Below are 11,580 nucleotides of genomic sequence, written 5' to 3'. Positions count from 1 at the left end.
CGTCCATTTTTTTTTTTTTTCGCTGCTTAGTTTCCCAGCTAGGACATGCCAACTATTCCGAATTGCTGCCTTGGTTGACGAAGCAAGAGTAAATGCTCGAAACTAGTATGCGGGAAAATCAGTTTTTGTTGTTGCTCGCTTGCCCCGTGCAAAGCTATGCTCCTCATTTTTGCTCTAATATCACTAACGAGCCGTTTACCCAGCCGGCCGCAAGAAAAATAAAAGAGGTCCAGCCTGACGATTTCATTAGCAGTATTTTTTCAGCCACGAGTAAAAAAAAAAGCTATTCCAGGGCACTGCGGAAGGTCATTAATGGTGAAAGAAAAAAAGTAAACCATGGGTGACGTCTTAGTATTTACAGATGAACAAGCAAAATCAAAAGGCTACACAGGGCTAGCTGATCTATGAACTAGCAGTTGCGGTCATTAGACGGCAGGAAATGGTGGGGTTGTGAGGGGGACGAGGGGAAGGCAAGTGGCGGCGGTTTATTGAAAGAAAGTAAAACTAGAGGGCATGCCATACTTCAAGGTTTTGTACGCCTGCGGGCCTGCTGCATGGTTGCGCCATTCAACCCAAAGTAGTGTCAGTCCTGCCGAGTCAGCTGGCATGCGGGCCACGCAACGCCCGTGCGCTTTGCTCCTGGCGTTGCTCTGCCTTTGCTCGGCACCATGGAGGTTTCTGCGCCAATACGTGCACGCCTACGACCCATGTGGTGAGTGTCTCCGGATCGCGTGCTAGCAATGTCGTTGTATTCCAAACAGCACGGAGAACTTGAAAAATACCTGATGAGCATACCGCTCCGCATACCGTATAGGTAGTTCAGCACGCGTTGTCACTAGTCCACGTCACTTTTCAGTAACTCAGGTAGCTCTGATTTAACTGACAAACACAGTATTAGGGAACGAGACGTTTTGGCGGCAGTCGCAGATGTACGTTCAGAAAAACATGGTCTGTAGTTCCTTACGTATCAGTTATACTGTCTGTAGATGTTATTGATATTTAGTGAATGTTTAAGGATAGATTGTCTTGACATAAACACATTAGGAGGAACTCAGCGAGCTATAGAGAAGAAAATGCTAAATGACGTAAGCTTCTAGGCGATAATTTGGGGTGCATTGCCTGCAACGTAGGCTGCCGCATAACTTAAACTGGACTACGCGACACTTGCGACAACAACGTCTATGTACGAAGCTGCGTCGACGCGAAGATCATTGGCGAAATTCTGACAATGAGGACAGGACTTCCCTCTGGCTCTGCGATCTAGTTCCGAAGATGGTGCGCTGTGTAGAATGGGCATCTCCTGAATACTCCGTGATGGTATGACGATTCAAAACGCTACAGCTGCCACAAGAGAGATGGGGGAAACTGGCGCACTCTTGCTCGAGGGAAACAAAGTGTTGCTATATATGCGACATATCAAAGCGCTTACTTGTGTGAGGCAAACATAGCAGTAAGGTTGCTGTTCTCTCCTGCGTGCATCTATGCGCTAATCTGTATAGATCATCGGCCGGTTGCGCTGAGAGACTCTGCAATGTCAGCTCAACAGCCCGATGCTCTGAGTGAGAAAACTTTTATTGTCCGTAATGGGTGACACCGGAGCTCCGGTACCGCTCGTAGGCGTCCAGGGAGCCCGATGTCACCCTAAGGGGCAGGTGTTAGTAGACGAAGCGGTTTGCCGCTTCGGCTGCCAGACGGACAATGTTGGCCTGTGCCGCCGGGTCTTCGCTATAAAGCGCGGTCTCCCATGCTTCTTCGTCCTTAAATAAATTATATCCCGGGGAGTAGCTGCACTCCCATAGGATATGTCTTAGAGTTCCTATTTTATTGCAGAATCTGCAGAATTGGTCCTCCGGATTTCCCGTTTGCGTGAGGTATCTCCATCTGGGAGACATGTGGTTCTTGGCTTGCAAGCGGCGCCAGATGACTGCCTCTGCGGACGTGAGGGACCTATCCGGGAGTGGATATTTCCGACGTCCTCATCTGTAGTGCTCTGTGACCTCGTGGTAGGTTGCGAGCGTCTCGACCTTAAAGTTAGGTTGAGGCTGCCGTCCCCCCCGGATAATGAGCGCTCGAGCGAGGGCATTGGCGGCTTCGTTTCCTGGTATGTTGGAGTGAGCGGGGGCCCAGGTTATGGTGATCCCTCTGTCTATGTTACCTTTCGATATTATGCTGTACGCGTAGTCTGATATTTTACCTTTGCAGAAATTCCTTACTGCCGATTTGCTGTCGCTAACGATCACCCTCGCGTCCGTACTAACGCACGCTAGGGCGATGGCTGCTTCCTCCGCTGCCGTGGCGTCTACTCCGCTTGTATATATCGCGCCCTGTTCTGCTCCGGTCCCGTCGACTACCACTGAGACGGAACTTCCGTCTCCGCCAAGGGCGGCGTCTGTAAAGGCAACCGTCTCGGGTGGCATTCTGCTTAGCTTTGTTGCCAAGTGTTTGGCTCTGTGCTGGCGTCTTTCCTGATCGTGTTGTGGGTGCATGTTCTTAGGTATCGGTGCGACCGTGAGGGCTTTCCTAATTTTCGACTCAATGTGGATCGTCTGGTATTTGGTTCCTCTGTTGGCCTGTAGTCCTACCCAGTTTAGAATCTGCTGTCTTGTCTCGGTTAGACTCAGGCGTTCGAGTTGTGCCGTTCTCGTAGCTTCCACTAACTCCTGCCATGTGTTATGCACCCCCATTCCCTCTAGTGCTTCAGTTGAGGTCGAGATTGGTAGTCCCAGTGCCCGTTTCGTGCATTTCCTTATTATGACGTCTAACTTGTTTCTTTCTACTTTTTTAATGTTAAGGAATGGGGTTGAGTAGCAGATCCGACTCAAGATGAAGGCCTGGACCAGCCTTAACTTGTTCTTCTCCTTTAGCCCTCTGCCTTTGGCCGAGATTCTTCTAATGATGCTTACCACTTGGTTTGCGTGCGTGTCTAGCTTAGCTATAGTCGTGTGGTTGTTCCCTGTTTTGCTTATGAGCATGCCCAGAATTCGGATCTCATCTACTTGCGGAATTTCTTTCCCGTCTAAGTCTATCGAGATTTTGGGAGGAGATGCGTTGTCTGTCCTCGTCCTGGGCCTGATGATCAGTAGTTCCGACTTTGTCGGGGAGCAGCTCAGCCCTTTACTTTTGGCATGTAAGTCTATGATGTCGGCTGCCCGCTGGAGCCTTTCTTCGATAGACGCATCGCTGCCCTCATTGAGCCAAACGTTGACGTCGTCTGCGTATACGCTCGTCTTTAGTCCTTCGATCCTTCCTAACTTGCCCGGGAGGTCTTTCATAACTAAATTATATAGGAAGGGGGATAGGATGGCTCCTTGCGGGGTGCCCCTGTTTCCTAATTTAATCTCTTCTGATCTGAGGCTCTGCATGTGCAAGGTCGCCGTTCTGTCCTTGAGAAAAGATTTTACGTAGGCGAAGGTCCTCTTCCCTACGTTAAGATCTGACAGGCCGTCGAGGATGGCCGAGTGGCTGACATTATCAAACGCCTTGGTTAAGTCTATGCCCAGTATTGCTCTCGTATCTTTGGTCTTTCGTTTGTCTATAATATCGTGTTGTAGTCTTAGCATGGTATCTTGAGCGCTAAGGTGCGGTCTGAAACCTACCATCTCGTGAGGCCAGATGCTGCTTTCTTCCGCGAATCGAGTTAGTCGCGTCTGAATTACCTTCTCCATTAATTTGCCTAGACACGAGGTCAGTGAAATTGGCCTGAGATTTTCTATACCCGGGATTTTGCCCTTCTTGTGGATTAAAATGATGTTGGCGTGTTTCGAGTCTTTAGGGACTTCCCCTGATTCCCACACTTTGTTCAGATAAGCTGTAAGGTGAACTATAGAGTCGTCGTCTAAGTTCCTTAGCATACCGTAGGTGATCTTGTCTGGGCCAGGGGCTGTGTTCCTTTTGAAGCTGAAGAGCGCGGCTCTGACCTCTGCTACTAGAATCGGTTCGTCCAATAGCGGATTCTCCGCTCCCTGATATTCTTTATCCGCTACCGGGCATGCGGGGCCTATATAAATTTCTTTAAGTCGGTCGATGAGCTCTTCATCGGTTCCGTCATATTTGTATCTCGCCTTGACTTGCTCTATGTTGGCGTGGGTTTTGGTGTTGGTGGGGTCTATGAGGTGGCGCAGCATCTGCCACGTGTTGGGACGGCTCATATTCTTCTCTAGCTCGTCGCATTTTTGATCCCACCTTTTCTCTTCTGGTTTGAAGGCGTAGCTCTCTATTTCTTTATTGTGCTCGGCTATTTTTTTCCTTAAGTTCCGGTTCCATTTCTGGCGCTTTAGCTTATTCTCGAGGGTTGTTTTTCGATTCCACATATTTCTAAGCTTGTTGTCTAATCTGAATGGGAGCTCATCTCCCTCTACCGTTTCGGTGGCCTGTTTTACGTGTGAGACGACGGTTGAGGTCCACTCTGTTATGTCTCTGATTTCGCCTAAGTCTGCTGTTGATCTGATATCCCTGAATTTATCCCAGTCAGTTGCGGTGGCCTGCTTTGGCTTATGTACGGGCACCCCTAGTTTCCTATCAATTTGTATTTCGATTATAAAGTGATCGCTGCCGAGGTTTTCGCCCGTGTTCTTCCACGATGTTTTGCCCGTCCTGTGCCCTAGCGTTAGGTCTGGTGTTGTGTCACAGCAGATGCTGTTACCCGTTCTGGTTGGCTCATTCGGGTCCGTTAGTAGCGAGAGTCCTGTGTTCTGAATTACTTCCCACAGCATTCTACCTTTCCTGTCGATTTTGGTGTAGCCCCATTCGTGATGCTTTGCATTAAAGTCTCCTAATACGAGTAGGGGGCACGATTTTGCTGCCCTCAGCGCTTTCTTAAATGTGGCCTCGAACTGTGCCTTATTTTGACGAGGGGGGCTGTATGCGTTCAGGACAAATATGCTTCCCCTATTCTTTTTGCCGGTAAGGATTTCTATGAGTACGGCCTCCACTTCGTCCGTACTCGCATCGTTTTCAATTACCGCTGATCTATACACGAACTATGGTTAAATCTCACTGTCAGACACGTAACTTTTTAAGTGAAGTTTTCTTTCCCTCTTCCAGTGGATTTCATCGTTGGTGCATCATCCCAACCAAATAGGTCGCGTATGTGACATTGAATTTCGACCGACAAAGTAGTTCCAGTGAGCGCACATCTATTCTACCTAGACAATAAATAATAAGGTAAAACCTGTACATATAATGTCAGCTCACGTATATGAGTACACAGACCTCTTGATGGTGCCGCGCAGCCTATTCGATGGCTTCCCTGATTTTCTCAACTTTCTTGCATCGGGGCTATACATTGACGGCAGGCTACATTTACGTCTGTTTGCGAAGACACGCGATTTCTCTCAAAAGTGTAACATGTTCTCACCCCTCGAGTCATTGTCTTCAGTGCATATGCGTGTCGTCTTTTGATGAAACGTCGGTAATCAAGAAACATTGCGATAAGCGCACATGTCAAATTGCTGAATCATTTAGATTGTAAAGTGTGAGGCAATTTGTGTTAGCCAGTTCCACACACCCTTCGGTAGGGCCGCCAAGAGAAGAAATCGCTTTTACTGATCACATGATTCATGTCATCTTAAGGGTATCTTTTTTTTTTCGATTTGTTTATCACGCTTTTTTTTTTAACTTTCGTTCGATAACCAGCGTCCGTCCATCATGTGATATTTCGTGGTCGGCTACGTGCGCTTGCACACTGCTTAAAATTAATCATACCCAACTTACCAGCTTCACTATCTCTCACGATCAGCCTGCTCGCCGGGACCCAAGTTGAAACCAAATATTCCAAAAGTTGGAACGCCTGATCAGGCAAGTCGGTGCTCCTGTTTATTTTACCCCGTGGCCGCAGGCCATTGAATAATGGCACGTTGTTACCGCGAATTCGTTTTATTGTAAAGCATTCATTTTCAGGTTGTACTGCGATTCTTGTTCGTGGCTGGGTGGTGCATGCGCAGTGCGTGCACGTACTCAATCCTCCCGTCGCGGATGGCATTGCGGAACGGCAAACCTTGTGCTACGTGCCATCCAAGTGACACGGGCCAACCACTGACGACAATAAAAAACCTTACGCTGCACCATTATGACTTTTGTAACAGCCACTATGATCCCGCTTGGGTGGAAGTTTAAGCGGTGGTTAAACGGGCGCAAAGCACGTCATCCTCTGTTCAGCATCTAGGCAAAGGCCCACTTTAAAGAAAGATTCCCAGGGGGAAAAAAAGGATTAGGCAAAGGCATATTTAGAAGCGAAGAGTCCCCGGCCAAAAGTTCGCAGATTTCCCTGACCGTACGGACCTGCCTGCAAAAAACCACTCCCCTGGAAGAAGACAGCTACTTTCTAATGGGGAACGTGGGTGGCAATTAACGCGGTCATCTTGCTTCTATAGCACGGCTTTTAATGCGAATCCTGTGTGACGTAACGTGCGAACTTGTAATTCGCGGGTGCTTTCATTTAACTGTTAACATTTATCTCTAAACAGCGCGCATGCCATGTGTTCGAGCGGTTTAGAGGCGTATACGTGCATTGGCACACTTGCATTGCCTGCAGTACGCGTGTTCTGCTAATTGTGCTTGAATAATGCTGGATTACTTAGCTCTTCGCTAAAAGTGCTCGTCTTAGAGCGAGGTCTCATTTTTAACTCTTCATAAAAATACCGGACCCTCAGTTTAGCTCTCACAAGCAACAGAACGAAATGAATGAACAATTTTCGGTGTGTGGAAAGCGTTGTGTTCACGTCTACCGCAGTTTACCCGGGAGCCCACCTCGAAGCGATGTTCCGCTGCGCAATGAAGTCGATGCCGGATGACGTAAGCTTGTACTTTTGCGACTTTTCTTATTTTTATTTGCCTTATTCCTGAAGAATGATGGACGTAAAGGTCCATCGGCTTGACTGGCACATCTTTGTGGGTTATGTTGTGTTTGCTGTGTGCAGCTGCTAAGCATAGCAGTTACACACATATCACCATAGCTGATACGCATAGCACTAGAGTTGTGGTGACGGCGTTACAGTACCCGTGCGCACGATATTGAGTCTCTCAACCATCGTAACATGGCAGCAGTTGTAAATTTAAATAAGAAAACACCAAATTGTTATTTTGACCAGCCGCTTCAGTTATTCTGTACATTTTCACCTGAGCAAATGGATAAACGCAGTATTGAGGAATGAATTCAAGTGGCGAAATGCGCTGCTACTTTAGTACCATGCCGGATTATGCGACTTTTTTTTTCCATACAAGTTCCAAAACATCACGGCGGGCTGCTGTCAAACAACGTTGGATGGTCAGGAATATTTGCATAGTTATGACGCGATAACATAATCTAACATACGTACTTATTTACGCACCACATGATAACGAGTACTTCTCCTTTGCTCTCAAGTCCAATTATTCTCAAATATCCAAAATAGTGCTTTTAAGAGGGCAGCGCGCGCTACCCAAAATTATTCCACAGCACTCCAGTTCCGTGTCCCTCATACTCGAGTATAGTACAGCTTTGCAACGTTGAACACTACCTATCTTCGACCTTCGGTGTCTGTAAAAATTGACTACTGTTTGAGGGATTTCATATACCACACCACTATGAGTTACTTTTCTTTTTCGTAAACATGTGTAAGAGTGAAGGTGCTGAGCTCACCAGCCAAGTGGTTGCTTGAGCTAATTGGTGAGTCATCTTCGAGGGCGTACAGCGCAACGGTAACAACAGGGGAAAAAGAAAAGAAGGCACGGTCTGCGCTCCTCCGTGTCTCCTTTTTTTTTTTGTCCTTGTTATTATCGTTGCGCTGTATACTCACTCCACCAGCCAAATTCGCGCCGCGTGCATTGAGAGGCGTGGGACGTCCAAGGCGAATATGTCAACGTCAGACCTGAAGCAGGACAATAAAATGTCTTGCATTTCAAACCTGTTTTTCGTCTCGCTTGGCAATTTGAATCCGGCGCCAATTCGCTGTGCCAATGCAGACCCATATCGATAAATCTTGCAATTGAATTGCTTCCTCGTTTTCTTTCACTTCCTAGGTAAAAGCTGAGGTTGAGGCCATTCTGAACCGCATTCCAGGCCTACAGCTTCGCGAAGTCGTCGATTTGATGTGCAAGGCCAACCGACAGTCGGGAATCGTCATGGTACGTAAATCTGCTAAATCCCGTTGCACTTGCGGGGCGAAATTGGCCGAGAACAACTTAGTGCACTATGCTGGATTATAGAACAGACACTTAGGGAATTAAAGGAGCATAATTGGGTAAGAGGAGGAGGCGTGGCAGGAGGATGGTGGGCGAGGGGGGGAGGAAGTTAACTGGATTAGTGAAATTCAAGAATTATAAAATTTAGCGTGAGCTTCGTTGGCCATAGAGAGCGGTATGGGCAGAACATTGTGTACAAGAATATACAATAAGCATTCGTGATCACAGGTTGATCTAATTGAACTACTGCAGAGGATGACGAAAGTAGAAATACGGCATGAAAGAAATTAAGAATGGTAAGCGAAATCAAATTCTCATATGCTACCCAGAAAAGCGATCACGTCGACGGAGACAACGACGACGTGAAAGACGACAGCGGTCCTTACTCCGATGGAAATGCTGTCGTGATTTTTCGAAGAGCATGCATCTTTCGACACACAGCGAAGCTACCCCTCTGTTTTAATAAACACTCAAGTACCTTGAATGAGCGCGACCGAAAACAGGGTACTTCGATTTTCTTTTATCCTACGTATCAAGGCTGGAGAGGTAGGGAGGGGGTATCGATTGGACCAGGAAATTGATAGATTGAAAACTGGATAGTTTTGCCTGACGGCAAGCCATGCTATCCAGAAGGAATCGATGTTAAATGAAATGATACACGCAGGACACACTAGACTTATCACGCACACGAAATACAGCATACAGAAGTAAATTATTTCGCAGAAAAGTTCAAAGTTATAACTGTGGGACATGAAATCTGTCTGGAGTCTGTTTCCAAATAAAAAACAAAATATGGCTCACTTACACGAATTGAAACACGAATTATCGTTCAGAAGCAGACGTCCCAACTGAGGAGCTTGTAAATGAGAGACAACTGAAAGCTGATCACGCACAATCACAATGACACTAACGAAACATATGGACAGCACATATAGTATTGTGTTCGTCGCAGGAGTAAGGTGTAACACTGCAGCACTGCACACCGTACTAAAGGGATGTAAAATGGTGAGAGCCTTCACATAAGAAGCTGTTTTGTTGTAATTGAGAAAACAAATGTTAAGCTGCCTAAAGGCGAGGATACCGAGTTGAATGACTGAAAATTGTTGAGCAGGAGTTATAGCTACTAGCTATAGTTATAGTTATAGCTACTCCTCGCGTTTGCTCAGCAACTGGAGTCTCTGCGAAGCAACAGCGGCTCCCCCGCAGCCTAAACATTCGGAATAGTCAGCGCTTGCGTCTGTCTTTCTCCGCGTACACACCAAGAGATGTGACCATTCCTTATGTTAGAAGAGAAGCGAATATTTGACAACTTCGAATATTGAAATATCAAATTGAATACGAAACGAATGGTAGTGACTTCGATTCGTATTCAATATTTAGAACATTTCCACACTTTTAGCATTTAGATATGTATCGTACTGCGTTCCGTGCCTCCGTACGCCACTCTTCACCATTCTTCAATCGACAAGCATGATGCATCGCTTCTGCCCTCGTGATATCGCTGCGTCGACATACCACCCTGTGCATCCGCCCGATCTTGTATTTGCATATCGGCGTAGCTTGTGAATAGTATAGTGCATGAACATAAACATTGCGTGAGGTTAAAGTTGTGACTTATGCAGTGCTAAAAATCGCATGGCCTTTACACATTGCGTGACATTAAAATAAGCATGATCGTACGGATCGCATTTGGTTGTATGGCGTTTAATCACCAGCTTCACCAAAGCGTCGCTTCCCGTACATTCCAACACGCAGGTTGGATCGATCTGCGTAAATCCCCCTTTTTTTTGTTGAAGGATGCTCGTCAAGAGCCTATACATACCTTCCCACCGAGACACCACGCCTACTACCAAAATTCCCGGTATGAGACAAACAATGCTTCGAAGTTAAAATGTGTTCACAAAACTCTCTGCACCTTGCGGCTCGTAATTGAGCCGTCGATTACCGCACTGAGCTGTCCATTGTCAACTGTAGTCTTTACATACCCGCCGTGGTTGCTCAGCGGCTATGGTGTTGAGCTGCTGAGCACGAGGTCGCGGGATTGAATACCGGCCTCGGCGGCCGCATTTCGATGAGGGCGAAAACACCCGTGAACTTAGATTTAGGTGCACGTTAAAGAATTCCAGGTAGTCAAAATTTCCGCAGTCCTCCACTACGGCGCGCCTCATAATCAGAAAGTGGTTTTGGCACGTAAAACCCCATAATTTTTTTTAGTCTTTACATTTTACGCGGCGCTATCTCGGTAAAATACTTGATTACATTAAGACCAATATATTATATCCGTCATATTCTTTGAACAGTAGCAGGCCAGGAGCCCCTAAGCTCTCATCACGCATGCGCCTGCTTCTGATGCTAGTACACAGAATATGTTTTGCAAATTGTTTTACAATCACTGCATTCTTTGCATTTCAGTACGAAGAATTTCTTAGTGAGCTTAAGGTGAGTAAAAAAATGTAAATAGGACTTTCTTGCTTTTTCCCCATATGTGTAGCTATTTCACTTCAACTCCGTCTCCAACCCCCCCCCCCCTCCCCTCCTTCCACTTTTTTTCTTTGTTTTTTTTCTACAGGAAGAAGACCAAGAGCGAACCAACACAGCCGTGAAAAATTGCCTCTCCGGCGTCAACAAAGAATTCGGCTTCGCGTAGAACTAAGCCCGAAAGTTAAAATAGTTCTGGCTCATCTTTGCTTTGCTTTGCTTTCATTTGAGTGGTAAGAGCTTTCCGGAAAACAACAAAAGTTAGACACACGGTTGGTGCGTTGTTTCCCAGCTCTATTCTGAATTTATTCGTTGCGATTTCTCAAATTCGCGAACAGTAATGGTTGCCTTCACGCACAATAAACATGTTTCTAAAACCTATGCCGCCTGTATTATTGCTGTAGGATCACGTTTACTCACGCGCCATCTATAAGCGGTCGTTATGTATGCCAGAGGATTCGGTATGACTAATCAGTTCTTCCTATAGAAGAGAAGGCGCATGTGCTTCGAGCCATGCCGTTACATGCACAAAGGTACGGATATGCGTTATTTAAAAACTAGGTCAAGAAACAGTGCTATTTATTTAAAGCATGGTCTTCATCGGGACGACGACAGGACAAAGTCCTGTCGTCTTTCTTGTGTCTGTTGTTTTGCGCTGAACAAAGTATTCATGGATTCGCACCAACTATAGCCCGCCAAAGCATTGTGCTGAACTATCTTTCTTCTACTGTGGGCCCTGATATTTGTGTGTCTGTGTCATCTCCTGAACCTGCTGTTCTGGTAGCGCCTTGTCCTGTCGTCCGTCATGTGTCTGTTGTTTTGCGCTAAACAAAGTATTCATGTCTTCATCGGGCTTTTCGCCTTTATGCGGAACGTCACAATTCAGAGTGCACGCCTTCTTTCGTCAAAGATGTTCCAGTAACCCAGCCACTCTCATGAACA

The 11,580-nt window shown here is 46.5% G+C and overlaps 1 long non-coding RNA gene across 1 annotated transcript; it reads left to right on the top strand.

Annotated features, from left to right (window-relative positions):
* Positions 1-328: 328 nt before the first annotated feature.
* On the top strand, positions 329-8,126 carry LOC126537179 (uncharacterized). Its single transcript, XR_011893602.1, has 3 exons — positions 329-712; positions 6,731-6,792; positions 7,999-8,126. It is a non-coding gene; the product is annotated as an uncharacterized lncRNA (long non-coding RNA).
* Positions 8,127-11,580: the final 3,454 nt, after the last annotated feature.

The sequence above is a fragment of the Dermacentor andersoni genome, chromosome 4 (assembly GCF_023375885.2).
Source record: "Dermacentor andersoni chromosome 4, qqDerAnde1_hic_scaffold, whole genome shotgun sequence".
Lineage (NCBI taxonomy): Eukaryota > Metazoa > Arthropoda > Arachnida > Ixodida > Ixodidae > Dermacentor > Dermacentor andersoni.
Note: the sequence above shows the minus strand (reverse complement) of the source record. Positions and strands in the feature narration are given on the sequence as shown.